Source organism: Tachypleus tridentatus, chromosome 3, assembly GCF_004210375.1.
Source record: "Tachypleus tridentatus isolate NWPU-2018 chromosome 3, ASM421037v1, whole genome shotgun sequence".
NCBI classification, from domain to species: Eukaryota; Metazoa; Arthropoda; class Merostomata; order Xiphosura; family Limulidae; genus Tachypleus; species Tachypleus tridentatus.
The window spans coordinates 89,499,241-89,525,512 of NC_134827.1; the positions used below are offsets into that span (position 1 = coordinate 89,499,241).

General features: G+C 33.5%; 1 protein-coding gene across 2 annotated transcripts in view; it reads left to right on the forward strand.

Annotated features, from left to right (window-relative positions):
• Window positions 1-285: 285 nt before the first annotated feature.
• LOC143247438 (glycoprotein 3-alpha-L-fucosyltransferase A-like) overlaps window positions 286-26,272 on the forward strand; it is a 78,760-nt gene continuing 52,773 nt past the window's right edge. Inside the window, exons 1-2 of one of the 2 annotated variants that reach the window (XM_076495529.1) lie at window positions 286-436; window positions 2,190-2,262. The gene's annotated coding sequence lies outside the window, so the exon portion shown is untranslated. Of the gene's footprint in view, window positions 437-1,616; window positions 2,263-26,272 lie in introns of those variants that run through there. The other variant, XM_076495528.1, reaches the window with a different exon arrangement.

A 26,272-nucleotide genomic window follows, 5' to 3' on the forward strand; every position in this document is an offset into this window, starting at 1 on the left:
TAATTATTTGTTTTTTAAAGCCATTAATATTTAACAATCTTATTTTTATCGTAGCAACATCATGAGTTTAAGAAGGTTTGGACAGCTAGTGAATGTATGTTTATTTACCCGGAAGACGTTTCGTGCACGCATAGACAAAATAGTTAGGTTCGAGACCGCTATGCTATGGTTCACCTATATATTTGACGTGATAGAGTGAAATGCAGATAGTCAACAGCTTTCACTGCCAGCTCTTCATCTGACCAAATAATGATATTTGACCGTCACGCCCAAAACTGCGGAGTTCGTTTTTGTGGCGATAAATGCCATCCATAAACAAACGGAACCACAGTTCAGCAGGGACGCTCTCCACTTGGTTACGTTAGGCCTAGAGGCAAGTCAACCAGTCGGAAAATTCCCCTCCCTCCTCCACGAAGAGGTCACTCCTGACGTAAAGGTGGGATTCATTTGAGTTTGTTTTTAGAGATAAATTTAAGTGACATTATATAAAAGTGCAAAGCTTATTTGGTGATTCAATATTTCGAACCCTTGAGTTCATAGTCCGATACACTAACCTCTTGGTCACGTTCAGGCCTTCTGCTAATGGGATTAGTCGTTTTGTGAAAATGCAACTTCTAGGCGCATTCCCTACTAAAATGTCTTTCCCTACTATTGAGAACAAAAGATCTTACATTCCATCTTGATTTTATACCTAAAAGCATATTGAATGTTGTTGTGCTAAACTTAGCTATAACGATTTGCCATCTCATAGCGGCATAACTTTGTTCTATATTCGTTAATTGTTACATATTTATTACATAGTGATACTTCTTGAGGAATCTTGTTGCTCAATTTATCTAATAGTACACAGTGACCTTTCGCTTTTGTTACTTTTTAATAACTATCACTTCTTCTTAGTAGCATGTGGTTTACTTCTCTTTCAGATTACGTTAGCTATTAATCTCTGCCTGTCATTACATTGTGATGTTTTATGTCTAACAGACTGTCAGTTCTCATTGTTACATTTTCTTCTGAGAGAAAATATTTATCATTTCTAAGTCTCATAATTACATTGTGACTGTTTACGCTATAACAGTTTTTTAACTGTCACTATCTATAATCACTTATGATTTTTTCTTCTACCAAACTTTATTCGCTAGCAATACATGTCATCACAAAATAACATTATTTTATCAGACTGTGATAGATTTTAACTATCTGTTACTATATGTTGATTGTTTTTTAAGACTGTTAGCCATGTCTATTTACTGTCACGTTTTACTTTTGTCATTCCGCTGTGGCATTATCTTTCAGCAGCACTAGTTTGCTATACAAAATTACATTGTAAATATTGTATAGTCATTTAAGGATGTTTATCAACGTTTGTAGCTAAGATCCATATCGTGTATCGACATTATTAATAGAAAAACTGTACTTCAAAGAAAAAATATATTAAAATATACCGTATTAGACTTGCAGTTATACAGTTTTGTTGTAACGATTGTTGAGTCTGTTCGTCATTCTACCTGTCTATGGCGGTACAAAGTCAGCTAAAACATTGCCCTCGAGGTACACGTTCACGTTCTTGCTCGTGTAGGTAGATCTGGGTGGCGTAAAACAAATAACCTTCCTGCTTGTCGAGTTGAAGTTGTGAAATACTGGGATTGAACGCAAGAGTTTATTTTTCTCGGGTTATTTATACATGTAACATTTTTTAAGTTGGAAAATTAGTTATAGCTAATAGTGATTTTTTTCTATTTTTAGCAGTATGCATTTGCAATTAAACATTGATATGATTGAACGAAAAACTAAACAGGACTGTGATTTTGGTACTTCGATATTCTCAACTTTAAGTAGGTAGTATAATTTACACGATCAGTTGACTTTCCAGTTTCACCAAATATCATGGCCTCCGACCAATAGAGAATGAGATAGTCAATGATTTATTGATCGATGTCTTTCTGATGTTCCCTCGTTGATACAGTGGGAAAGTCCGACAAGTTTATACGTCACTAGACGGAACAATGGCTGCATAGCAAGCGCCGCAGTGGTGCAACATATTTACCTTGGTTGTCAGGCCTTACCTCTAGGAAACGTTATTCAAGTGTGATTACAAATAATCACGTATAAACCTATTTAATCTTAAGTGCATTGATTGATTTCTGATATAGGTTAATTAACGGCTAAATGATCAATTGTTTTATATCTAGAACTTTGAAAATGGGCTGAATTTCTTTCCAAGGCTTGAATCTTCGTTGAATTAACAGTTTGTGAAGAAGACTGGTGAGTTTTTCTTGTTTGTTTAAATACTTCAATAAGGAAAAAAGGACGCGGATAGAATACTTCGTTGTAAAAATAAAATTTAAGAAAGATATATCCTATAATCGTAAAAAAATATTGTATAAAAAATCCTTTTAAGCCTAGGCATCTGAATCACTGAAAGACAGACTAATATCTCTCACTACTAGTAGTTTGCAATGGGCACATAAGGATTTTATAAGCAGGCAACATATAAACAAAAGTTTAAAAGTTCAAGACAGTTATGAGATAGATCTAGGTTTATAACGACAAAAATGATTGAACAAACATTTATTTTTGTCATAAAGTTGAGTTACTATAGTATAGCGTTATTAGGTACAGCAACCACCTTACCTATACATTCTTTTCTATTCCAGTTACTACACACATGTAACTGACGCTTAGAATTTTATTTTCAAATTTTCTTAGTAGTTATTTAGAAACAATTGAATATTATCACACCGACATATCGCAATATTTTTATTGCATATTGTGAATGAAATGTGAAATCACGATTTTGTAATTCATATATATTTATAGAAAAATTAATTGCCAGATAAAACTTTGAAAAGTGAAAGAATAATAACATTTTACAAAATGAATTGATGTTCCATATATCTTATGTTTACCGTTCATTTTGTCTAATTTGAAGCAGTTGTTCTTATATTTGACAGGTATATAGTTATCTTTTACATTATCTTCTAGGGCCTGGCATGGCCTAGCGCGTTAAGGCGTGTGCTTCGTAATCTGAGGGTCGCGGGTTCGCGCCCTAGTCGCGCCAAACATGCTCGCCCTCCCAGCCGTGGGGGCGTTATAATGTGACGGTCAATCCCACTATTCGTTGGTAAAAGAGTAGCCCAAGAGTTGGCGGTGGGTGGTGATGACTAACTGCCTTCCCTCTAGTCTTACACTGCTAAATTAGGGACGGCTAGCACAGATAGCCCTCGAGTAGCTTTGTGCGAAATTCCAAAAACCAAACCAATCTTCTACAAATAGTTGGATTGTTTGTTTGTTTTTTAATTTCGCGCAAAGCTACCCGAGGGCTATCTATACTACCCGTCACTAATTTAGCAGTGTAAGACTAGAGGAAAGGCAGCTAGTCATCACCACTCACCTCCAACTCTTGATCTACCTTTTTACCAACGAATAGTTGGATTGCCCGTAACATTATAACGCCCCCGTGGCTGAATGAGCGAGCATGTTTGGTGTGACGGTGATTCTAACTCGCGACTCCGGATTCGAGTCGAGTGCCTCAACCACTTGGCCATGCCGGGCCAGACAGTTGGAATTGGCTTCCTTCAGCCAGGAATCCGTATACTTAATTTTAAATCATTTTGGTTAATCAAGTTAAATTACTAGAAAAAAAGTTTGATGATAAACGGTTGACGATATCTTGTTAAAACGATTGCTTTTTAGGATCTTGATTTTGGTATTAGAGATGAATTCTAAGTGTCGTACCAACTAATGTGGCACTACTGTTCAGTTTTTAAATCTAATGTGTCATGTCAAATTGTTTTATTTACACTGCAGTATATACATCCTCTTGTAAAGGACCTATATATTTATATTTGTGGACAAACGCACAGTGTATTGATTTTTTAAAATCGAAAGCAGAAGGCTGGAACAAATAATAATTTAGAATAAAACATATAACGTCATTTTTGTTATGAAAAATAGAGATGTCTGTTAAATTGCATTAAATATCTGATAATATATGACAAAAATATCGAAACAATTTCAACAATCTTTTGATTATCGCAACTTTTCCCCCTTTAAAAATCAAAAACTGTTTAAGAGGTGGAATTATGTTTGGCATACAATAAGGCTTAAAGATCATACATGTACGTTTAATATTAGTTTAATTTAGTCTAAACAGGATATTTATACCTTCTTACACTTTGTCTTTTCTCACTGTTCGAAGCTTCAACACTTTTTATTTTACATATTTCAGGTTGTGTTGCAAAACTGTAATGCTCGAGGGACGTGAGCTCAAAATATTTTAAGGATATTCTTGTAGAGAACTTGTAAAGTAGGCTTTTTATTAAAATACCCACGCGTGTATATTACAGGAACTTTTATAAATTTGTAAGTTTTGTGTAATATCGAAGATGAACATTAACAGAAATAATTTGAAATAATATTTATGAAACTGAAAGGGAATATATTGTTATGCATTAACACAAGTTTTGATTGTACTTAAATTTTAACGTGTATGCTAAAGTAAACTAACATAGCTACAACAAAATTTTTACTCCATTGTTTGTTATAAAGGATCATTAGTTATGTAAATAACTACTTAGTCAAACGTTGAGTCATAGAACACTAGTATGAGTGTCATGCGCATTATAGCAAGGTACAATGTTATAATTTCATTAGGTTATAGATGCCCTTCGAAGAAAGAACTGCATTTCCACATGCCTTAAAGTTTAATATGTGATTACTATGGAATATCGTTAGTTTTCTTCAGTCAGTATTCCTTGAGCCTTTTAAGTTGTAATTGAGATAAACGTTTATTAATTGAAAAACTACAGATATTTGATCAGGAATATTTATAGATTTCGAACATCACAAAGCGTTCGCCTTCTGAGAATTAACTTTGGATTTTAGTACTTATACAACGAAACTAGATATCTGTGTTTCTCTGTGTTGTATACAAAACTTCGTTTGGTTAAAAAAGTATAGAACTAGCTAGCATTCCCGTCAAGTGAAGTGTGTCTATGTATCAACGTAGAATTAATTCGCTCGTTACGGATCTGAACCGTTGATAGAATATTTTGTTTCAGATCAGATAAAAGAATGAATATTGTTTGTGAATTTGTAACATTTTTGTATATAAATAATTCTTATCAAACTTTATCTTATAAAGTGGTGGAATTAAATAAAAACTTAATAAAAAACAATCGTGATAAATTTAAATTGTTCAACATTATAAATATAACTTATTATTATTGACAACCTAGAATATTTAACAAACATTATCCCATGTTAGCTTTCTTTTCTCAGCTAAATTGTCTAAAATGTTATGAAGAATACTAGTATTGTTTTTTTATCGAATTTAGCTGATCGGTACAGGAGGGTTAAAACTAAGGTGAATTATATAATGATTGCTGATCAATATATTTAATTTTTAAGAAAGTTGAGGCCCTCCAGTGGTACAGCGGTATGTCTGCGGACTTAAACAGCTAGAAACCGGATTTCGATACCCGTGATAGGCAGAGCACATATAGCCCATTATTACAAACAAACAAACAACAAGAAGGTTGGGATGGATTACAAAAAATAATACTATTATTGAGTTTAAATTTGGCAAAAGTACTGAATACACACAATGATTTAAATTTTTATTAATAACGCTAAAACTTTCATGTGAACTTTCAGGATTTTAGGCTTACTTCTCCAAATAATATTCTTTGTATATCATTTAAAAATGATTGTAATGTCACAATTAAAACGATTTGCTTTAATAATTTATTTTTTCTTAAATTCTCTTTATTGGCGCTGAAATATGACGTTTAGTGTTTTTTAAACGAATGAAAGTGAGTGGCAGTCACATTTTTAAAATGAAATTCATAACCATTGTTGATTTCTAGAGTGCTTGTTTGTTTTGAATTTTCGCACAAAGCTACTCGAGAGCTATCTGTGCTAGCCGTCCCTAATTTTGCAGTGTAAGACTAGAGGGAAGGCAGCTAGTCATCACCACCCACCGCCAACTATTGAGCTACTCTTTTATCAACGAAAAGTGGGATTGACTGTCACATAATAACGCCCCCACGGCTGGGAGGGCGAGCATGTTTAGCGTGACTCGGATGCGAACCCGGGACCCTCAGATTACGAGCGCATGCCTTAACGCATATTTGTGTTATGTTTATTAAATACGTTGGCCATCCCTACATATAAAAGATTACCGACTCTATGATATGTTCACAAATTTTTAATCGTCACATCTAAGAACAGTTACATGAATTACACAGCAAACCAAAAATACTGTTCTTATCGAAAAGAAACTGTATGTTTTGATTCAGGTTATTTCTCTAAAGCTAAAATGTCTGTTTTTATAATAATTTAAATATCATTAAAATAATTCCTTAATTATTATGTAAAAATGTTAAGTAGAGATTATTTCATTTAAAGTTTGTTGCTGTTTAAATAACGCATTTGATTTAAAACAGTTTTTGGAAAAAGAGTGCGAAGAAAAAAATTTGATTAAGTTTAAAGACTTTTGAACCAAATTTGGCTTCTTGTTGTTTTCATAAGAAATGTGCGCTTTCTTTTTCTTGTTTAAGATGTGTATATAACCGTGCCGAAATTAAATATCTTAAGAAATATATTTTGAATTTGAATAAACAATTTTAAATATATCTTCTTTTTACTAAATTTAAGTTATACATGTACATTGATATTTTCATTTCGTTCCACCCGCTATGTCTCAGTGCTAATCTTGAAGGCTTATAACAATGTAGTTAGGAGTTTAATCATCGCAACGTGCACAGTGCAAAATAGTCAGTTGTGCTGGTTTACGAATAAACTAACAAAGTAAAATTTATGAATAATTTAAATTTTGGATTTCAGGCATGAAATCGTTCACAATTTTTTTCTACAGTTACTTACTTGTCAAAACATTTCCTGGTTAAGTTTTCACAACGTATTATCAGTTTTAAAGGTTATGAACTATGTGACATTTTATTTGTAGTCACAGACACTTTATTGATAAATAAAACTTATTGAAATAGATTCTTGTTATTCGTGTAATCACACTTAGCTGATTTTAATCAGCATAAATTATACTTTTTGGTAACTCAATAAATGTTAGGTGATAAAGAATTACTTAAAAGGGTTATAACTTGTAAATATAACACATACACGGGTGCTTGACTCATAATCTGAGTGTCGCGGGTTAGAATCCCCGTCGCTTCAAACATGCTCGCCCTTTCAGCCGTGGGGGCGTTATAACGGTCAATCCCGCTATTGGTTGGTAAAAGAGTAGCCGAAGCGTTGGCCATGGGTGGTGATGATTAGCTGTTTTTCCTCTGGTCTTACACTTCTCATTTCGGGACAGCTAATGCAGATAGCCTTCGTGTAGCTCTACGCGAAATTCAAAAACAAACATATACACACACACACACATATATATACAAGTCTTTTACCGTAATGTGCTTCACTACACGAAAGGATTATAAGTGTAGGGTTAAAAAAAAATTTTAAAAATGTTTTAGAACCTTCCAAGGAGCATTGATTACTTTATTATTAATGTTTGTCAATTTTAGCACAAAGTTGCATAACTAGCTACGTGTGAGGAACTGAAACCTTGAATGTTTTCGTTGTAAGTGTATAAATATACGGCTGATCCACCGGAGAACGAGGTAATTTGTAAATAAAATATTTGCCTTCTAGATAATTTTTCATTTAAAACATTTTGTTATTCATAGTGTAGTAGATGTTACAAATTGACTGATTTATGAAAATTTGAGTTGTATATTCCCTTTCGTATCTTGAAAATAGAAATAGCTAAACTTCATAAAAAACTATTATATTACTATAATATTCTTGGTAAAAACTGCTTTTAATTTGGTTCTATTTTTAAAATGTTTCAGTTCATGTTCTGATTAGTGAAATTACTTCTGAGAGTACTTTTTGTTTAATATAAACTTAATAATGATATTATTTTATCAGAACGTTTTTAAAACGTTTAATGTGGAATTAGCAGTTGTCAAACATTGTTATATATATCTTCACGTGATCGGAAAGCCACATAAGGATTCTATTAAGTTCTTTACTTGTCCCGTAAGAACTGAACGGAAATGTTTACACTTTAAAACCACTCAGTATTTTAATTTTCTTGTGTATACTTGTTTTTTGTCTGCTTACAAATTCTTTACAGTTTTTTCTGCTTACCACATTTTATTGAGAAATAACATCATGATTACATGAGCAACACTTCCATTCTCGAAACTGTTGTTCTTAACCTGTGGGTTGTTTCTTCAAATAAACACTGAGCAGTTTTCGTGGCACACTTTTTTTCTTATGAAGGGTCTTTGATTTTTTCATTGGTGAATGCTCTCTCATCTTCAAGTGTTTTTGTTTCTCTTTTATATAATGAATTCGGTACATTTATATAATGAATTCGGTACTTTTATATAATGAATTAGGCTCATTCTCGTTTTTCTTTGTTCTTCATTCCTTGGTTCATTTTTTTTAGTTTTATTGTCTTCCAGGCTTAATTTATTTTGTGTCCGTATAGTTTACCTCCGTGTTGGAGATCTTCAGGGTCTTTGAATTCTACAAGCTTCTTTTCCGTACTCTTCACCTCATCTTTGACAATTCTAAATGTGACTCCGCACAAAGATATTGTTTCTACTTCTACCTACACATCTCTCAAGGGAAGAGCACTCTGCAACATAACCTCTGTTATCCCGTCACGCCCTTCAGCAGTGATATTTTGCTCAATTCTATGATCAGTTTTTTCTCTTTTATGTGTAAGTCATTTGGAGTGTGTTTGTTCGTGTTTTCTTGCAGCAAAGCCACATCGGGCTATCTGCTGAGTCCACTGAGAGGAATCGAACCCCTGATTTTAGCGTTGTAAATCCGTAGACCAGCGGGGGACAAGTCGTTTGGATTTCTTTTTTCTCGTAGTATCTTTTCATATACATAGCTACCTACGTTATCAGAGGAGACAACATGTTCTTTTTTAAAACTTAATTTTGACTCCTGTATCCGATGTTTAAGGTAAGGAGATTTCTGTAGACTGGAAGTAATTTTATTTTTTTAAAGTATGCGATGGTAATGCCCGCATATTCTCATACTAAGGTGAGAAACTTTTTATTTTCACAATGTATGTTTTTGTCTTTTATGATAAAGGAGGAAGTTTGTTGAACAAGTCAGATATTATTTTGTTTACCAAAATCCAATTTCATTTCTTGTTTTGATGGGTACGTTAGCTCGTGCTTTTAATACTTTTCGTGACATTTATTCAAAAGTATGTGTTTTTTTTTTCTTATAGCAAAGCAACATTGGGCTATTTGCTGAGTCAACCCAGGGGAGTCGAACCCCTGCTGGTAGTGTTGTAAATCCGTAGACTTACCACTGTACTAGCAGAGGGCTTATTAAAAGTTGATTTATCATCTTTTTATATTTCAGAAACAATAAAAAGACGTTCCTAACTTACACTATTTCAAACATAACGTGTAGATCAAGCCTCTGGTTTGCTGAGAGTTTGGAGGTTTACATTCCTCACATAAAATAAAGGGACTTCTGACGTTAATAATATGCAAGAGATAAAATAATCCAAAGACTTTGATGATATTTTTATGATTTTGACAGTGTCATAAACTGATTTTAAACAATTTAAGTTGAAAATATACATAAAAGTTGTTAAAAAATCAAAACATTTCCATCTTTGTTTATTTTGTTGGCGTGTTGTTTCGGAACGGGCGGGACATTTATCAGTTTCCACAATCTCAGTAACAGTTACCATAGGGACAAAAATCAATAATTAAGTATAACAGCAGTCGAGTAACTTAGGCTGAAGTACAAGAACGAATATAAATTGAGTGTCCATCATTAAAGCTAAATATTATGTATCGAAAACGAAGAAATAATAAGAATGAAAAGGAAGTAAGTTGTGAAGATGTAAAGATTTTCAGTGATAGCACCTACATGAACCTAGGTGTAGAATACCAGACAACAAACAAGAAGATGTAAAGCTTTTCAGTGATAGCACCTACATGAACCTAGGTGTAGAATACCAGACAACAAACAAGAAGAGGTAAAGATTTTCAGTGATAGCACCTACATGAACCTAGGTGTAGAATACCAGACAACAAACAAGAAGAGGTAAAGATTTTCAGTGATAGCACCTACATGAACCTAGGTGTAGAATACCAGACAACAAACAAGAAGAGGTAAAGATTTTCAGTGATAGCACCTACGTGACCCTGGGTGTAGAATACCAGAGAACAAACAAGAAACAGCAGAGGAAATAAAACTGAAACTAAATTGAAGGAGAGCTACAAGAAGAAATCTTTCACTGGAGAGTTCAACTGAATTCCTGTTGATGAAAGGAACAGAAATAGCACTAAAATATGAATGAAGGTCAAATATAAAGACAGAGACAAAGCTGTTGGTTAGAAAGTTTAAATGAAAAACAAATGCAATGACAAAGACAGAACTGATAATTGGAAGGTATGAGTAAAGAGCAAATCCATCAACAAAAACAAAGTCAATGTTTGGATAAAATGAGTGATATAGGTCTTGCATGGCCAGGTGGTTGGGACACTCGACTCGTTATCCGAAGGTCGCATGTTCGAATTTTCATCACGTAAAACATGCTTACCATTTCAGCTGTGGGGTTTTCATAATGATTCGGTCAATCCCACTGTTCGTTGATAAAAGAGTAGTCCAAGAGTTGGTTGTGGGTGGTGATGACTAGCTGCATTCCCTCTAGGGTTATACTGCTAAATTAAGGACGGATAGCGCATAAAAAAAGCTCTCGTGTAACTTTGCGCGAAATTAAAAAAATAAACATAATGAGTGATATTCGGATACAACAACGTAGAGAAATCAATCATATTTCTTTGGATATTCAAATAAATCATATGAACAGTCATATTATAGCAAGGCAAAGATATGTTGATGAACACGCAGTTGCTGGTTAATTCATTCAACCAAACAAATGACGTCAATTCAATTGAATGAATGTAGTTTTAATGAACAGAGGTTTGGTCGTGTAAGAAGTATATGTTATTCGTATCAGTGGCGAATTGCATCATAAGACTGGGTCAATACAGCTACGTGGAAGATATTACCAATCAGTTTAAGAAATCTATTTTCATGAGAGGATCGAAAATGAATCAACATGTAAACAACATATGAAAATCTAGTTGACTTTAATTGTAAATATGTATCTGCTACGGTCAGTTTGCTATACCTTTGGGATGGGTTTGCACAATGAATTTTATGCAGTATTGTAACTTGTCATTCATCTTACAAATCGACAACTGATATCATATACAGAATCAGAGGATTTAGTAAAGAAAATAATTACTACTTTAACACTATTGTTGAAATTCAATGAGAAGCATGATTAAGGAAAATGAATATTTATTATACCGTTATTTTCTCAACTTTTTGTGAGAATTACTACTTCATTATGTTTTTTGAAGATGTTCAAACAGCGGATGGCGCTGTACTCTCCACCTTCAAGGATGCGACGCATGAAAGTTTACTGTAGCAAGATGAGTCAGAATTTCTTCAAACTGTATTGTAAGCTTGCCATTTCACTATGCCTTCTCGTATGTGGAGTTTATTTTAAATTATTTTAACACATGAAGAGCCGTTACGTCCTGAAAATGTTTGGATTGAATTCAGAGAAAAATTTAGGGAAACAGTTTTATTCATAACTCAACATGAGAATTATGATGATTCATTGCAGCTTACTGATGACAAAGGGAATTATTCTGTTTTGGATATTGAAAGTTTTTGGGTGTGTGCAGACAAGACCTTTGTACATTACAATATACCTGAGGCATTTGCTAATGAAAATTAAGATGAAGCAGGAACGTAAGTGCTCTTAAAAATCAAGTACATGTTGAGAAGTGATTTAATCAGGTACTTCTAGAACAACAATTACTACATAATGAATGGATTGTGATGGATTTACTATTGTGTATTTATGTTTGTTTCAGTTTAATGTATATTTAGAAATGCATATACGTATTGCGAAAGTTCCGTCTGTTCTCTAAATTTGTAGAAGATTCTCAAGGCGTTCGAATCAACAATGTACTAGGTGTGTATGTAATATTGTTGCCAAGTGAACTTTCAAGAACATCGTCTTAAATTTTATAAATCAACACGCGTAGAGACAGGTTATATTGTTGGTCTGCTACAGTCGGCATACTATAAACCTCCGAAGCTATAGTTGTGATAAACATTTATTAATTGAAAAACTACAGATATTTTACCAGGAATGCGTATCGATTTCGAACACTACGATTACAAACCGTTCAACTTTAGAGAATTAACTTCGAACGCTAATGTCTTCTACGTAGAGAAGCGAGAGACAGCTTAGCCGTTAGGTGTACTATATCGATATTAATATAGAATTATTCGTTCGTCGTAAGCCATCAACAAAATATTCAGTTTCAGACGAGATGGAAAACTAAGTATTGTTTGTAAGATTGTAAAATCTCTCGTATATTAACCATTATTTCTAATAACTGTTATTATAAATTGTATTGTTGCTTATACATTGAAATATATTTGTGTTAAAAAAAAGTGTGTGCTTTCTAATAGCAAAACCACATCCGGCTGTCTACTGAGCCCACCGCGGGGAATCGAACGCCTGATTTTTGGGGTGTAAATCCGTAGACATACCGCTGTACTATCGGAGGGCATTGAAAAAAATAAAATAGTGTGTATCAATCTTATTGGTAAATATCATAAATTTGATACATACTGAAATTCAATTAACTTCTAAATTAAAATTTCTGGCTATTTGAAATCGTAATACGTAACGTTCGTATCATAATAAGTCGGAGACTCGTCCGAGATAAATTATAGCATGTGACATCATGCAAATTGTGAATGAAAACAAAATATACACAGGACCACGTTGTGGTCGAATGAATGTTATTGTCACGTTGTGTCTTTGTGTGAGTGGAACCAAGTAAACATTTTTGTATTATGTCATTTTACTAAAAGTAAGAAGTGGCAATAACATTGATTTGATTCTTGCATCTTCTAGAATAGCAGCATCCTCATGAAATGAGGTCGTACAGAATATTTAAGACTCGAAATTTTAATCAATATTCATGAGAACTATAGTTGTAATATAAAGTCAAATGATGATACTGCAGAATTAATAAGAATTACAATTACAAATTATTTGTGATGAAGCTGCTGTAGATCGGTCATTTAAGGAATGTGATAAAATAAAAATATAATAAAAATAAAATTGTTTTTTTGGAGAAAAAGTTGTTCTATGTGGCTGTGATTTTCGTTAAATAATACTAGTTGTACCGAAAGGAGCTAAAGAAGATATTACTGAGACAAGTGCCATGCGATTACCTTAATGATAATATTTTGTAACAAGAAATCTAACAATCAACAAAAAATAACATTCTGTAAGTATAGTATTGGTTAAGAACAAGAGCCCATTGATAAAGATGGTTACACCAGAGTTCCTGATAATGTATGCTGCTCAAGTGAGAATTTATAGGAAGTCATCGAAATAATATATAGCAATGTCAATAGCAATATTAGAACTTGTAACTATGTAACTATATGGTGAAAAGAGTTATTCTTACTCGAAAATAGTGATATATATGCAATGAATAACTACGTAACTGACAAGTTTGAAGGGGAAACAAGTGTATTTCAGTACAAGACAAAGTTACAGATTAATAGTAAGAAACCTAGTATCAGAGATATTTTCTCAAAATTTTAAATCTCACAAGAATGGCTATATGTAAATTACGCCTGGAAATATGTGTGAACACGGTTTATGGTTCAGCAACGTTTTCAACAATTGTGTAATACAAAGGTTATTAATTTCCCAATAAATTACTTTTCTGTAAGATATGTAATCAAAGAAATCTGCCTTTAACCCAAAAAATTCAAACAATTATCAGAGTATCGAGAACAGTAACAAGAAAGTTACATATTGTATTAAACTGTTGTTCTCATCTAAAGTCTAGAATCGTTTTAATTAAGATAAACAGTTGCATTTTTCAATCTAATTCATCGAATTCATATAGAATATACTTTCATTCCAGAATATTGATATACTTTTTCGACATTTTCATGCAGCTTATATTAATCACGTCTGTATTGACTAGATTGGTCAAGCTCTTTAACATGTACAAGTAATTCTTATTCAAATAAAGGTTTTATATATATATAAAGGTTATTAAGTTTCAAGCTGTCATATACGTACTTTTTGTATGGACTTCTAGGAAGCAAGCTTATTTAGACATATTATATAGGAACCTGTACAGCTGTCTTAAAATGACTAACTATTGTGTGTAAATTACAGATTGAATTATGTAACCAGAGAACTTGCGGAATTCGTTATTTCTGTTTTTCTTCAGTATAAAACTAAAGTATACCTTTAGTTCTGTGAATTCCACTTTATCCCCCTCATAATTATAAGCTGGTCGGTAATTTGATTGTATTGCAAGCATTATTGTGAATAAATATATTGTTTGTTTAGTTTCTTGTATTTAGTTGTTTCCTTTTGCTGCCTTTGTTCAGTTTATTCTAAGCTTAAAAATCACGAATCTTCGTTTTCTTGGAAGCTTTTGCCTTTGCTGTGGGAAAGTATTGTACTTGAATATAACAATAAATATTTACGTATATATGTACACTGAAGATTCTTATGCTCGAAAATCTACAACAAATTGAGAGAACAAGCGGTACTTGCGCAATACATTTCTAAATATGTATTAAACTGAAACAAACTTAGATGTTAAAATAAGTACATAATAGTAAATCCGTTACAGTTTGTTTACCATAAAGGCAATGAATTATCTGTTGAGATAGTTATAACCAACGCTTGTTCAACCTTTATTACGTCAAAAGTAAACAAGATAAGCAGAATAGTTACCGGTTTCTGCTTTTTACGATCATGCTGTTTTTCACATAACTGTCTGTTTTTCACAGACTGACTGCATATTATTTTCCCCTAATTTCTTTCTAATATCCCCAAAATCAGGCTTTGGCCTTCCTCTCGTAATTACCACACTCTTCTTGAAAGATAACAGGGAGGACAGTCTGTTTGCAGATAGAAGCTATACAATTACACCGTATTTGTACTAGCACCAGCAGTTTGTCTGTAACGTTTAATACGCATTGAAACATATTTAGTACTGGTGCAGATAGGCCATAGTGGTGGCATGTTGGATTTTATGCCCTAGCTTATGAGAGAGAAGCTGCTATTCTTTGGTGGCAACTGAATCACAAATTTTAAAGTGGATATTTCAACGTAAGATCTCACTTAAATTGACAAAATCAAACTGTATCTAATATATACGTAGATATAGATGCAGTTAGGTGACAATATTAATATATGGTTTTTTATGCCATAATGGTAAACTAAATATTGTTTTTTCAGTGTATACTTAAAAATAAATTAGTCTTATCTTTTAAACAGCTCTACACAATACAACAGTATTGATAGTCTTATCTTTTAAACAGCTCTACACAATACAACAGTATTGATACAAGAAGCATCCAAACAACAGCACATCAGTTAATTAAAAAATTAGTTTATTTATAGAATATTAACTTGTTGAGTCCGTAAATGTTAAATAATGCATATCCAAATATGGTTTTGTTTTTAACTGACTTGTGGGAAAAAGTCAATGAATCCAGCCTTGAATCAGGAATAAGTAATTAACTCTATCTCAGTGGAATTGGTTTTAATCATGAAAAAACGCGGGATATTTCGATGATTTCATTGTCTTCTGGGTTATGAAAGTAGTTACCATCAACCGGGTGTAGGTAAAGATAACTTTTAAAACTGTAGCATTTGCCATGACGCTATACAAATAATGTATTACAGGTAATCGAAGTTTGTAACGAAGGATGGATTTTCTCATTATTTTCTTAAACAGTAAATAACTTAAAATACAATATGGAGAAAGTAAAAGAAATATCCGAAGAAATGCATATTACTACAACGTATCAAAAACAGCTAGTTTTTGGGTTCCATCGTGTATCAACAGAAACTGTAATAGTTCGCATGGTACCCCCGAATTTGATATGTAATAATAATAATAATAATAAATTTATTAAGCAATAAATTAGACACAAAAAATCAAATATCAATATAAAACCATCAACAAAGAGTTAACTCGTCCTGTGATGGTTAAACACATAATAAAGTAAAATCAAAACTTACAAAATCAATATAAAGTTCCCAGAATATTATCATCAGTATTTAAGATCCATGTGTCACAACATTCGGTGAACCAATACTACATGTAAATATGTTATACGGAATGGTATTACGCTCAGAGATATCAAGATCGAGAGAAACTGAGGGTGTTGAGTTTTGTTTCGTAGTAGGCGCAGTACCATGCTACTGGCGCGAAATGTACGCCGAAACGTATGGAAAATTTTATAATTTTTTATTTTGTCTCCTGCTATTTGTTGGATTTGGGGAGATTTCTATGGTTCTTGTAAGGAGAGATGGCTATACATAAAGCAAGCTTGATAGTAATTTTACTACAGTGAATCGCTAAAATAAGAGTAATTGTATTACATAGCTGAGGAGATACATTATGACATTAAAGCGTTAATTGATAACTTTATTCACCCTCCAGTCTAAAAAATAAGCGTAAATTACGTCCACAATTCGTATGAAGTAATTCTGCTATAAATTGACCTCAAAATATTAGTGGCGAAAATCTTGGGCTAAAAAAAAACAAACTATGTTGGTTCAAGTTAGCGGATATTAAAACAAACTATCTGTGAGGTAGGAAGGTGATGTAGGATACGTCAATATGCAGGGGCGTATTGGGAGCCTAAAACGGCCCAGGCAAATAACTCAAAAATCAATATGATGTATATATATTATATATATGTAATTTGTTATTTTAACCACAAAACAAAAATAAATGTTTATTTTTGTTTCGGCTTCTTTTGAGTTAAAATCAATTATATAATTAGTTACAAGTTGGGATTTACTGTTTTTAATGCGATCCTTCCTTATGATTTTACTTATTTTAACTTCATCGAAGTGTGATTATTCTCACTAAAATATCATATATAATATATATATATGCAGTAGGTTAGTCAGTGGGACTGGGACAGTATAACCACTGTATAATCCCATTGGTCCAAGCGTCACCGGTGGCTCAACGTCCCTATTTGCATGCAACATTTTCAGCAACGTTTGTGTACATCGACCATTTTATCTTCGTACGAGTGCCTTATTTTATTGTGTGTTCAATATTTTGATTCACTCATTACCTAGAATAGTGACACTGCATTAGGCTGTAGCACATGTTTAACGTGGCAGCAACCCAAGTTTATTGTTTGGGTCGGATATACCTGATCAAAGATACAAACTGTAAAAAAATTGTATATTGTTGACTGGAGTATATTCAAGTTATATTGTTTTGATACTTTTAACCCTAACTCTCTTTTGCTTAAGTAACTACTACTAGCTTTTTTATATTGTTGTTATGTGTTTGATATTTATATGTATATATTTAATACTTCCATTATATTTGTAATACAACATATAATTACTTAGCTAATTTCATACGCGTGTAACTCAACTCATTAATGCTGTATGCATACATATAATTACAACATTCCAATAACTCTAGGCTAGTTCTTACAAGTAATTAATACAAGATCATGAATTAATCACTGAGCTTATTTTCTAGCTAATAATGTATTCTTCTGGTAAGTGACAGTCCCTAAGTGGAACAGCGGTATGTCTGCCAACATATACCACTAAAAACCAGGCTTTGAATTCCCGTGGTGGGCAGAGCATAGACAGCCCTTTGTGTAACTTTATGCTTAATAATAAACAAGAATGAGTAGTTATTTAGGAAATTTAAGTTAACAGCTTACGTTAATAAAGAAATAAATTATGAATAACCTAATGTGGGTAGGCCTTATGGTTTCTTTGTTTTTTGAATTTCGCACAAAGCTATTCGAGGGCTATCTATGCTAGCTGTCCCTAATTTAGCAGTGTAAGACTAGAGGGAAGGCAGCTAGTCATCACCACCCACCGCCAACTCTTGGGCTACTCTTTTACCAACGAATAGTGGGATTGATCGTCACATTATAACGCCACCATGGCTGAAAAAGCGAGCATGTTTGGCGCGACGGGGATGCGAACCCGCAACCCTCAGATTACGAGTCGCACGACTTAACACGCTTGGCCATGCCGGCCCAGGCATTATGGATGTGACAGGCCTTTTTTTTTCCCCATATAATAATGAATATTTTTGCTGTAAATTAAACAGTACTGGACACAGTTAAGTTGGGTATTCATAGGAAACTCACGTTCATAAGCTAAAACTCAACGAAATGATGAAGCCCTTCCCAGGTAACACTATAGAATACCAGTTAATACTGTAGAATACCAGGTAATACTGTAGAATACTAGGTAGCATTCAAGAACAAACATGACTCTTGTGATTGTCCAAGAGCAACAGCACTGCGAATCATGAAAATAATATGCATGCCTTAGGAAATGCTTCATGGTGTCTAGGAACATTCATCTACTTGGAGTAGCAAGTTCCAAATTTCTAGGTTGTGCTACTTTGAGAAATTTATCTCTGTACCTCTTAATTAGAAACACTTACACCGTAGGGATTGTATTTCTATTGGTACGTACAATAGAACACATAGAAACAAGTATTCACCACACTCACGTGAACGCACTTGACCAGGTTGTGCTGTCACTTCTGATGTTTCAACAATGTTGTGATTCCAGTTTTATCGATGTTGTATTTTTGTCCACTATGAAGTGAAACTATTTAAGAATAGATTAATAATTGCTTATAAATTCTCTAACGTTTTTAGCATTAATTTTTTCTATGTCAACAAACGTGTTTTATTGGCTTTGACAAAGTCAGTAGTTCGATGCATTTTCACAAAACCTTTGATATAATCAATTTCAGCCAATTTTTTTTATCCTTCTATTTATCCAGCATCTTAAGTTCTAGTATATAAAGATACAAATAAGCGTACTCAAGGTATTATAATGCAAGTGGGTCAGTACGTAAACGATTTTTAAGCATTTTATTAAATAACTGACATGTTTTTCTGCTCTTTAGTAAAAACCTGATTGACTAGAAGTATTTTGATAATCAACTCAAATATTTTCTTGACAAAGTTTTGCAGTTCAGTTGTTTCATTTTTCATTTGTTTGTAGTTAAGCGCAAAGCTGTACAGTGGGCTATCTGTGCTCTGTACACTTCGGATATCGAAATCTTAATTTCAGTTTTGTAAGTTCGCAGACATTCCGTTGTGCCAATTGGGGACTATTCGATCGAATAAGGTAGATTTGAATAAATCAGATATTTCTACTGCACTTCTCATGAACATAATGTTCACAAGTACAGGATTTAACTCTTAACTCCCCGCTAGTACAGCAGTATGTTTACGGATTTACAACGCTAAAATCAGCGATTTGAATCCCCTCGGTGGGCTCCGCAGCTAGCCCGATGTAGCTTTGCTACAAGAAAACACACGTAATATTACTCTTAAAGCAATAACTTATGGTATGTCTGCTTTGTCGTTCTTGTTTGTAAGAATCATTTTAATCGTAGGTTTTTACTTAAGTAAAAAATAACATTATTAGTTTAATTTCATCAGTTCTTCACAGGGGTGCATTTCATATGTTTTCCGAATATGCCCCTACTCGTTATTTCGTATGTGTCTCTTCAGTCCTTTTAGAAGTAGGAATTCACTTATGACAAAGACAATTTCATTAAAATCTTACTACTTCACCCATCAACATGTTATGCCCTCAAGTTTTTGTCCCTTAGATTCACTACATTTATTACAAAGCTGTTTGCTAAAGAGGCTTAAAAAGTAGAACTGACAAATTTACATTTAAGTCGGAAAAACGCTTATCTGCACCCATTACAAAAACACCTTTTGCAATATCTCAGCATTCAGTTGTGTGACAAGCGACACTAGCTGCGCCAACTAGAGCAGAGCAAATAACGTGGCAGGTATTTCGGTTTCAAATTGTCTGACCCCACAAACCGAAGCTCAGGGGCAGATATAACCGGCGACGCTCAGAAATTATTTTTCTCTTCGCACCCTTCGGTAGACTCAGCGGATAACCTGATGTGGCTTTGCTATAAGAAAGACACACACACACACACACACACACACACACATGCTCTTCGCCCCACTCACGATCAGAACGTCTTGGTGGCCTTAATATTAAAAATCACCATGATATTAACAAAAAATTGGACGCTGGGGATGAGATAAAGGTTTACTGGGGTGAGGAAGCGAAGGCGAAAAATCCAAGGACAGGTTATCACTACAGGAGCACAAAATCAACCACCAAAGCGGGACTTAGGATACTTCAGGGCGACGGGGGATCTGTAGATCCCAAGGTTTTGATGTGGGGGAAAACAAGAGAACCCCAAGAAAACCAGGTAGTGAAAGTGGGGTTTCTTGGGGTTCTCTCGTTTTCCCCCACATCAAAACATCTGGGTGATGATTACAATTCTTAAACTCCTTCCTTCTCCATGAAGTTATTGCTTCAGAATCTGTCCGTGGATATAGACACGAAGAGAAGACGACTTCGGATAATAAGACGTCGTCGGTGATAGGGCCTGTTTTCAATAAACTGGCTGAGTTCGATAATGGGAGGGTGAAGGGTAGGTTGAATTTAGCGGTCGGGAAGGAGTAAGTTCTTGCGGGTGACCTAGTTTGTTGTGAGGTATCTGTGGTTGTTGGCGCCAATTACTGCCCCTTCTAACTATATATGAATAACACAAGAGGGAGCCCTCAAAAGCCGTGGCATTTTAAATTATTTTATGTAGGATTAAAATAAATTAATTTATGATACTTTTTATTAGCTATATTTTTGTACACCAGCAATACCAAGCGTGGGGTGCGCGTGTAACGTGTACAATTGGTTGATGTTTTGTTACGTTAAAATACGAAAATAAATAATTGTTCTGTTTCCATTCAAAGACCACATCGAGAAATACAGTACTATAACTGAATATAATAATTATATTAGTTAATTATAATATACAAATATAATAATATCGCATATATAACTGTTTTAAATACTATTGTATGTTATATTAATTCTTCATACCTTAGGGACTACATTGAGAATGTGGCGTAACTAATATAGTAGGCCCAAAATAATGTCTTATAACAAGTATAATAATGCTTGGCCAGCTTTTAAAAGACATTCACAACATAATACTATATTACAATTCCAGATAAGTATTCCTACAAACGTTATATTAAGAAATGTTAGATTTATACTTTTCTTTTTTTACAGTAGTTGCACGGTAGAGTAGCAGTAAGCCTAAGAATTCAGCGTGTGACATAAAGGAATGAAATCACAGTTGACGGCCAAACTGGTAGCTACACTTATAATATTGATAAGAATTTTACAGCAAATAGCTATTCATTAATTACTTGGGCTGAATATTTTGTTTTACCTACCGTCATGCCCAAATTCATTGGTTTTCTAATATCCACTAATTCTACAACCAGTAAATTAACAACCTTGAGCACAATACAATACAAAGGGACACCTAATATATATATATAACAAAATCAACAGGAATCTTTTTAACTAACCAACAACAACAAAGCAAGTGGTTACATGTGTATTATTTGATGCTCCCGATATATATATATATGTTCTTACATATTATAATTTATCTTGGACAAGCCTCCATTTATTGTGTTGTGTATCACAATTTTAAATAACGTGAAACCAAGTTAAATGGTTTTAAAAGTTAATTAAATGCCAATATGTCTGAACATTATGATATCTGTCAACAAGATTGATACACTCATCGTTTTCTTGCTTAACCCAAATATATTTTAATATACAAACAGTAATACAATTCATAATAATAGTTATTACAAATAATGATTTATATACAAGAGTTTTATAAACTTAAACAATATTCTATCTGATCTGAAACTGAATAGTTTATCGAGGTTCACGATGAGCGAATTAATTTCCAGCTTATATCAGTGCAGGCCACTTTATGGGTAGTTAACTAGCTTTCTATTCTTCGCTGTCTCACACCGTTTACAAGCTGATATTTTCCCACTGGAGTTATGTAATGTTTTCATAAAAATATTGATGTCTGATGTGAATTCGCTGAAGTTAATGCTTTCTAACCTTCGCTGATTTGTTTGTTTTGATTTTTTGTGCAAAGCTACACAAGGGCTATCTGCGCTAGCCATCTGTAATTTAGCAGTGTAAGACTGGAGCGAAAGCAACGAGTCCTCACCACCCGTCGCCAACGCTTGGGCTATCCCTTTACGAAAGAATAGTGGGATTGACTGTTAATTATAATTTCCCAAGGGTTGAAAGGATGAGCATGTTTGAGGTGACAGGGATTGGAACCCTTGACCCTCAGTTTACGAGTCAAGCACCCTACCACCTGGCCATGCTGGGCCAGTAGCATTCAAAATCTGTAAATTTCCTGTTCAAGTACTTATAATTTCTCGATTAATAAGCGTTTATCACAATTGTAGCTTTCAAAGTTTAAAGCATGGTAACTGTTTCAAACCAAAAATATAAACTGCTTCTTGGTGCGTTGTTTTATATACGTTAAGGCGGGATTTTCGAAATTTCATTTGAGGCAACAATGCTGGTATTTATATACACGTATACATTGTTGACTCTTACACTCGAGAATCTTCTGTAGATTCAATGAATAGGCGGGAATTTTGGAATATTCATTTAAAAACACAAGTTACATGAATTTCTAAATATATATTTAACTGATAAAACATCGATATTAAAATAAATATGTAATACGAAATATGTTACAATATATGTATATCACACATTGCGTATACATATATAGTGAACTTAACTGAAGTCAAATAAGTAAACAAAATCATGAGGAACGACTGCGTTAAAAACAGCAAATCCCAACCATAAATGTTTAAGCTATAAACGAAACACATTAAAATTAAACAGAATATACTGCATATTTTTAAAAAGATCCTAGTGTACAAACTACAACGTGGGATTATGAAATGTATCCTTGGTTTTGGAGGTGACTGAAGAAGTAGGACCTACATTGCAGTGGGGATACACCGTCTATCAGTCTTAACCTCCAATTCGCTAGTCTCACATAAGAAGATTAGACATTTTTAAATTAGAAGAGTGAGATGTGGGTGCTCAAGCCCACAGCTATATCACACTTCACTGCCTGCAAACAGTTTTGGGAGATGACTGCTTCCCCAAATTAAAATAAGAATAAGAAAAAGATAAACATAAAAAGATGAAAAATATAAAATAAAATAAAATAAAATAAAATAAAATAAAAAAGGAAAATAAGGTACTGTCATTTAGGGGTAAGTTAAATGAAACTTATCTCTTGAATTTAGCATTCCTGCCCCCAATATGGTAGAGGCACTAATTAACACGACATAATTATTTTTAGTTAAAAATAAGGTTATTCAAGAACTTGGCACTACTTTATGTGGATGTACACCTCCAACCGCATAGAAAAGCACGACAGTCACAGTAAACTATCACTTTACTGATGTCGTGTTAATTAGTGCCTCTACCATATTGGGGGCAGGAATTCTAACTTCAAAAGGTAAGTTTTATATTAATTACCCCCAAATGGTAGTACCTTATTTTTTATTTTATTTTTATTTTCAGTTGTTTTTTATTGGTTTTTTTTAATCTTATTTTAACTTGGGAGAGCAGCCACCTTCCCACAACTGTCTGCAGGCAGTGAAGGGTGATATAGATGTGTGCTTGAGCACCCACATCTCGCTCTCCTAATTTATAAACTTCTAATGTTCTTATGTGAGACTAGCGAATTGGAGGTTAAAACTGAGAGACGGTGTGTCCCTACCACAATTTGGATCCTACTTCGTTTGTCACCTTCAAAACCTAGGATACATTTTATAATCCCACGTTGTAGCGTGCACCCTAGGATCTTTTTAAAAATATGCAGTGTATTTTGTTTAATTTTAATGTGTTTCGTTTATAGCTAAAACATTTATGGTTATAATATATATGTATTTGTTTTACTGCAGTACTGATGTGTAGATAAAAGCATATACAATTACCACTGTTTAATTAACGTATAGTCAATATATACATATATATATTGATTATACGTTAGTTAAACAATGCTTTTTTACTACACTAATATTGCAATAAATCAAATATTCACACTTTGCCCTGTAAAGCATAAGACATAGTAGAGCAAATGTTTATACATTCGTTTGTTATTGTTTTTTTAATTTCGCGTAAAGCTACACGAAGGCTATCTGCGCTCATACATTCGTAAAGAATATGGGCTTATTGTACACATTAATGTTCGTGTTTACATATCGTGGCACTTTTATCAGGTTACTAGGAAGGTCGAAACGTTGTTCCTGCTTCATTATTAAAAGTGTTAATACTCATACTAGCTGTTCTGAGATACGTTTTATTTCAAGTAGGTTTTTCGTGATCAAAAATTAATCATTACATGCCTTTACTGAATCGTGTAAAACGCCATCTGCTTTTTCACAGTATAGTCAATGAAATAGGCCGAAATTCACGGGAATTGGTGAATATCTTTGTCATCCAATGGATCTCTCCAGAAAGGTGGTTGGAAACAGTAGGTATCATATCAACAGCATATTCCTTATTATCACCTGTTTTACGATGTATAGACCCACTACTCTGAATCTCTTCAGTTCTACAATAAAGCTTTTTTTTTCTCTCGTTTTAACGCAATAATCTCACTTATTTTTAATACACTATTAAAACTCTACGGTATCTAAATAGCACTTCCGTTTTGCATTGTTTCATTCTCGTTTCATGACGATCCTTGTTGGATCTGTATTACATAGGTCGGCTTCACGGCATTGATGTTTTGCTTTAGTTATAGGTTTCAGGTATTTTACTGTCTCTACTTCACCAATTAATGGATATTTTCGATTTTGGTTTCTAAAGTATTTCGACGCACTCGTTCCTTCCTTGTTCTCAACGATAAATCAAACTAATCCTATTAATTTGATTACTAATATTTTATATTTATAATCTACTAATTTCTTTAATTTACTTTTTGTCTGTTCCAATTTTGTCTTTGATCCACGTAATTATTTTGAGCTTACTTAATTTTGTGTTTTAAAGTCAGTTAATTCAACTATCTCAGTTGTTTCAGAATATAAAAAATACCATTTTCAACTCTCTTTCTTTTATATTATAATACAGTATCCTATTTAACATTTCCATCCAAGTTAATATATTTTATGCCTTGTAAAACTGTATACTTATCACAATTGCTAATAGGCATTGTGTTATCAATACTTTATTTGATAATTTTCCTTATTTCCAAGTATTCTATGTGTTATTGGAATCTCTAAGTTGTTATTCCTGATCATGTAGATGGTAAATGTTGTGTTTTTGCTGATATGTTTGTTTAATTCGTCAGTTTCTGAATTAGTCTTATTCCTCTGATTACATGTGATTATTCTTCACTTAATTCCTGTAAATCAGAAATCTTTACGTTCAATTGCACAACAGTATATTTAGCGTTACTTCTAAATCTGGAGTGTAAATTTATTCCTTGACCATGCACTGAAGAATTCCCAGTTAACTTCAAATATCCATTATCACTTAATTTAATTATTTCAGTCTGAAAATTAATTTTATGCAAATTAGATTTTAGGCATACTATTGATAAAGTTAGTTCACTTCTAACGTTAAGTATCCACGTTCCTGGTGTGTTTTTTTAAGAAATAAAATGATTTAGAAATATTTTCACTTTTTTGTCACATAGTTTGGTTATTTTATTTTCGATACCTGCAAATATCACGTAGTTACAAGTTACCATGGGTATCTAATGTAGTTTAGAAATGGGAGCAGCATTCCTTAATAGGTCTCTTTTTCTTCTGTTAGTTCTATGTCTGTGCGTTGATCACGGGCCTGGCATGGCCTAGCGCGTTAAGGCGTGCGCTTCGTAATCTGAGGGTCGCGGGTTCGCGCCCGAGTCGCGCCAAACATGCTCGCCCTCCCAGCCGTGGGGACGTTATAATGTGAGGTCAATCCCACTATTCGTTGGTAAAAGAGTAGCCCAAGAGTTGGCGGTGGGTGGTGATGACTAACTGCCTTCCCTCTAGCCTTACACTGCTAAAATAGGGACGGCTAGCACAGATAGCCCTCGAGTAGCTTTGTGCGAAATTCCAAAGAACGAACAAACAAACAAGCGTTGATCATTATAAGAAGTTATATATGGTTTTTAATTTTTATACTTAATGCTAGTGAATTATTTAAGGCTAATAGTAAGGG